Source organism: Crocuta crocuta, unplaced genomic scaffold (genome assembly GCF_008692635.1).
Source record: "Crocuta crocuta isolate KB4526 unplaced genomic scaffold, BGI_CrCroc_1.0 scaffold235, whole genome shotgun sequence".
Classification (NCBI taxonomy): domain Eukaryota; kingdom Metazoa; phylum Chordata; class Mammalia; order Carnivora; family Hyaenidae; genus Crocuta; species Crocuta crocuta.
Genome location: NW_027531285.1, coordinates 9,436,103 through 9,442,102, shown reverse-complemented (window position 1 = coordinate 9,442,102; position 6,000 = coordinate 9,436,103).

Below are 6,000 nucleotides of genomic sequence, written 5' to 3'. Positions count from 1 at the left end.
CCTTTCCCTTCCGTCCCCATAGCCAGTCATTCAGGCCAGTTTGTAAACTGTCCTAATTATCCTTAAATATGTCCTTCCGCCCCATCCTCATTGCCACTGCTTAGCCTACGCCCTTGCCGTCCTCCATCACCTGGGCTATTACAATAGTCCCCGGTGCTTTTCCTACTACTCTATCCCTGGCTGCCTTGCTTTTGCTGAAATACAGTAGAAATTCTAAAAGTGAATGTTTATTTTTAGCTTGCCAGTTAACAAATTGCTTTCATGTACATTTTCATATTTAAGTATCATAGCGTTCCAGCGAGAAGACACTGTTATTCTTAACTTAGAATAGGAATGGGCAGCCTGAGAAATGATCTTGATCAGGGGATCCTCAAAAAGTCAAAGAGCTGTTGTTCAAACCTGAGGACTGTAGAGCTTATGCTGAGGACGTTAGACCATACTACCAACACGTGGCAGTCCTTGGTGCTGACACCTTCAGGGCCTCACCACTGCTTACGAGAAAAGTCCAGACCTTTTAGCACATCTAAAAGGCTCACTGTAATTGTGTCCAAGGGAGTTTTAGTAGTTATTGGCAATAGTTAACAGTCCAGCTCTGGAATTAAAACCCACATTCTAGTGTAAACCCTTGGATAAGTTACATAACTTTTCTAAACTTCTAATGGGCACTCTAAGGCTAATAATAGAGTTTACCCCACAAGGTTGTTGTGGGGCTTAAGTAAGGTGGTGCATGTGACGTGCTCAGTGAATGTCGGCTATGAGTACTGATTTACTAGCCTTATCGTGCAGCATAGGTTTTCCATCTTCTACCCTTTGAGCAGCTCACACTTCTGTTACCTTGTCTATGAAATCGTGAAGATCCCAGCTGGTGATTTTCCCACCACTTTGTACACACCTCTATTGCTAGATGCTTGGTTGGGTAGTATAGCCCTTAAGAGCAGTGGTGGAATGTTCCCTAGGAGTGGTCAGCAGGTCTTGGAAAAAGTTGTAACTGCAGAGTGCTCTTCCACAATTTCTCCTAGGTCTACTTCCCTTCTTAGGTCTCTGGTTCCCTTGCACTGCCTCTCTCTCGACCCCTGCCATTCCTGATGTCACATTTGTCCTCCAGGCTCGCCCTTGCTCTAACTTGCCAGCCTGGCTGATGGCATCTGACCTCAGCTCCATGCCAGAGCTGTGTCCCACTTACGTGTAAAGCTTTGGCAACTTGTCTGTTCTCTCTCGGGCGTCTGACCTCAGTCTGTCTCCTGTTTCTAGCTTTTCTGAAGCTGACAGGTCCCAGGGACTAACCAACAATGGTTTAGACAGGATGATACAGATCTTACCACATTATTTTGTGTTGTCTTCCTTATCCATCAAACTGAACTCTTCCAAGACAGAGACATCTTGTCTTTGATTTCGGTAGATCCCCTGTGGCATCCGGTTTAGAAAAAACCTTTAATAATTGGTTGCTGATTGAATAGACTATTGTTCCCCCAAGCAAGTGGCTGTGAGTCTTGGGGACTTTTGCTGTATACGTTCTGCGGACCACACAGCGGCGTCTGATAGTGCACTCGATCTTCCCTCATATAGTCAGCTTCAAATTAATGAAAAGTACACGTATACTTTTTCACCTATAAAGTATTTTCCCCTATAAAGTATTTAAAAATATTTTTTTCCATTACATGCTGACAGAATTCTGTAAGTTTGACTATGTCATCAACAACCTATTTATTAGCTTCATTCTATGTATTTTCAAGGTTAACTGCTTTCACCCTGTATTTTGTTGACGCTAATCCCTTACGATTGTATATAAATTTCTTTTTTTGTTGTTGCACATAAATTTCTTGAAAGAAGTCTTTATGAATTTTTTGATGGGACCCTATTGAACAGCCTTATGCAAAGTGCATACTACAAAATGTTGTTTACATTGAAATATATTACAGTTTCCCAAGTTTTGCTGCTGAAAAATAATCTCGTTTTGTGTCAACTCAACTCTCATGGACACTTTCATTGGACACTTTTTTCTTTAACTACAGAAATTTAATTTTGTTTTTATCTGTAAAACAACAAGATTGCCCAAATGATCACTGTTTCATTTCCAACCATATGTAGTGTATAGTTCTGAAATATAATTAAAAAACCCTGGTGTCTCCTTGTCTCAAATGATCTCAGAATAGAAAAAAATCCTAAAAATCTACTGATTTGCTAAAATGAAAAATATCCTTTGAAATTATTAAAATTTTAAAACCTGTACTTTAGGGAAATGCAAATTAATGCAACGACGGGATACTGCAAATTGCCTATCAAAGAGAATTGATTATCCTAATGCTAGGGGGCATAATTGGGCACCACTGGTGGAAGTCTACAATTGGTATAACCTTTATACCAAAAGGGCAATTAGACAATATGCTTCACCAAACTTAAAAATGCATATTTAAAACCATTTGAACCAGAAATTATTCTTCTAGTAGATTCTCCTAAGGAAAAAATCAAGGATAGATACAAAGCTTTAGCTAAATGGTGGTTCTCAGCGTTTAGATTAGAAACGAAAGGAAACTCATTAAATGCTTGTTCGTAAATAAGTTGTGAACTTGTTGACGGAGTCTTTGTGAATTTTTTGATGGGACCCTATTGAACAGCCTTATGCAAAGTGCATACTACAAAATGTTGTTTACATTGAAATATATTGCAGTTTCCCAAGTTGCACAGTGCCTTATGGCTACTACTCTGTAAAAATTGGGTACTGGGCACACAATAGGGGAGAAATGTCTAATCATTTCTTTCTGGGGCTCAAGTCGTGCGGCTGAATCATTCGGGGATTAGGCCAGGTAGAGCTACTTCCCTTTATCCCCTCTCCAGCTTCCTTATGGGACAAACCAGGAGAACTGAGCATCTCAAAATCTGAGCCCGATGTGTGAGGAAAAAGTAGCTGGATGGAGCAAAGGAGCAAACGAAAGGGAGGTTAAAATCAAGAATGGAGGAGATGAGAGGAGGCCGGAAGGACCTCTGTGGAGGGGGCGGAGAGGCTCCAGAACACAAAGCGACCATGAAGGATGAATGAGGAGAGTGCTCTCTTGTGTCACCTTCTGGTATCCATGTGTATGTGGACCAGAGACACCTGCTCATAAACTCTGCTTGTTGCTTTTCTAAAGGGGGATAATAACCAAAAGGTCTAACAATAGAAGATGGGTTGAAAAAATGTTTATAGATTACTGTAGGAGAGTAAAAATACTTTCCCTCTCCCTTCTAAGTTCTTAGCTAATACACCTGTGATAAAAGACAGATTGACAAGAGAAAAACAGAATTTGATTAACATGTATACCTCATGTATATATGGTAGATATCCAGGAAAAAAAATGGCTGACTCTCGAAGTTGGCTTAGAATTCATTCTTAAAAATCAACTTTTGAAAAATATTTAATCACATGGGAATATGCTTATTCTGTGTAGTTTTTTTTTTTAAAGCAGGCTACAAAACAATGCAATATACATCCCAATATTTAGAAGAAGTGTAAGTATGATATATATTATCTAGGATGCAAAGAAAAATGTCTGGGGAAATAAGTGAACACTAAAATGTAATCTGTGGTTATCCCTAGTGCTGGGATTACAGGCGGTATTTAGTTTCTTTTCTTCATGCTATTCTATACTGTCTAAATTTTGTATAAGAAATATGTATTATTTTTATTAGCAGAAAAAAGGTTTAAATATGTAAGAAGTGTGTGTTAGAGACAGAGAACAGTGTCCTAAGGGTCAGAGGTCACCAAGAACCCCAGGGATGTGAAAGAGATGTAAGCAGCTATTAGGTGGCCAAAAACCCCGATTCAACACTGAGGCCTGGATGAGATTTTACTGTTATTTTTCTATAGCAGTTTATTTATTTTTTTAATTGTTTTTTTAAATTTATTTCTAGGAGAGAGAGAGAGAGAGAGAGAGAGAGACAGCGTGAGCAGGGGAGGGTCAGAGAGAGAGAGAGTCACAGACTGAAACAGGCTCCAGGCTCTGAGCTGGCAGTCAGCACAGAGCCCGACGGGGGGCCGAACCCACGAACCGCGAGATCATGACCTAAGCGAAAGTCGGACGCTTAACTGACTAAGCCACCCAGGCGCCCCTTTCTATAGCAGTTTAAACTGTAATCTGCAGAGTAGTAAAGGCAGCTCTGTTTATCTTTTGATAATGCAACACAAATTTCCCTATTGGCAGATAAGTTGCCCCTGTATAGCCAATATATATGCACATATTTTTACATGTCTAATCATGTAATTTGCATATAATTTAAACCCATAAGTCATGTGTATGAGCATTCTGAGCCATACTCATCACACTCAGCAAGCTAAGTGAACAAATTAAATCCTGTCTCTATTAAGCTATCAACAGAGCAGCAGTGGCTGTCCCGAGGAGGTTGTAATCCCAGGTGACCCTGGAGGGGTTTACCAGTCAGTAACCTTGGGCCTACCACAGAACTGCTTAGGGCCTCAGTTTTGTGAGGCACAAATGAGGGCGGTAAGCTACTATGTCTAAGGCCCGGTGAGGTCTACGAGTTGGGGATTTCTTTTTCCCGATGGTAAGAGTTGACAGCATCTAAAAACATAATGAAGACTGAACACTCTTTGAAGGCTAATCATATGTTTTAGTGAAAAGGAACAATTGCTATTTTAAAAACAAATGTCTGAGGCTGCTTATGCATTCTGGAAGACAGAAGAGACTAGGCTGATCTTTTGTTTGCGAAATCCCGGGAGGGGACTTTTGGTTATAGAAGGTGATTTCTGCCAGGCATTTCCCTGCAATACATATTTTGACAGAGAACTGAATTGTTCTAAAGGTAGAGAGACTGAGTTTGCCGCGGTCAAAGAGGGGTGGTTATATCAGTGGAAGTGGCTTTTCCTTCCCTCTACTGTCCATTAGTCCCCAACCCACTCCAAGTAACACAGAATCTAAGTAAAAGTAGCGTGCTTCTAAATGAAATAGTGAAATAATACCTTTAACCCTAACTTCCAATCAGATTGTTCTCCCCAAACCCCTCTGTCTGTATAACAAGTTTAAGGGCCGCCCCTGGCAGAGGAGCTGGTTTGGAAATACTGAGGGCTTCACAAAGAGGATCAGGGAGAGAAGGGTCCCAGCAGACAGGAGAGCAGGCCTCGCAGCAGCACAGCCAAGGTGAACAGGAAAGCGGGGAGACTTGACCGAAGGGCTCCGAGAACACCATGGCCTGGTACTCGGCTTGGAGTTGTTTTCTTTCTGTGCGATGCTGTAGCCCATCCCAACACTCCAGACCTTCAGCAAAGGCTTACAACATATCATTGTCTGCGTTAACAGTTCTGTGGGGGGAGTTAAGGGGTCCTTATGGGGGCAAAATGGTAGGAGCAAGCACTATAGCTGCGGGAGGGAAGAGGAGAAACAGGAATTTGGCAGAAGCATTCAGAGTGAGAGGTGACTTGAAGATCATAAGCCAACCTACCATCCACGCACCCTGGTCCTCGGCTGTGACACATGATACACGCACGTGAGCACGCACACATGCATGCTCATGTGCAAACATACACAAGCACACGTACACACTCGTGCACTTCCTACCGGGAAGCTTCAAAAATACTGGAAAGGGACGGGACTTCTCATAACATACGGGCTGGGCTGGCAGCTAATCATTTCATCTGAATATTATAGGACAGGTATTCTGAGAAGGTAGGAACAGTGGCGAATGGCTTTCATTTGAATGTGTAACTCCTGACAGAGAGCATATTCTTGTTCTCTTAGTAAAATTTAGCCTCAGTTGGCTCAATTTTTTCTTTCTTTCTTCTTCCTATTTTTATTTGAAAGAGAGAATGTGTGTGTAAGCAGAAGAGAGGGGCAGAGGGAGAGGGAGAATCTTAAGCAGGCTCCATGCTTAGCAGGGCCCATACACAGGGCTTGATCCCACTACCATGGGATCATGACCTGAGCCGAAATCAAAAGTCAGACAGTCAGTCAACTGAACCACCCCAGCACCCAATTTTTTTTTTTTAAAAAGAGAGTAGCGGGGCACCTG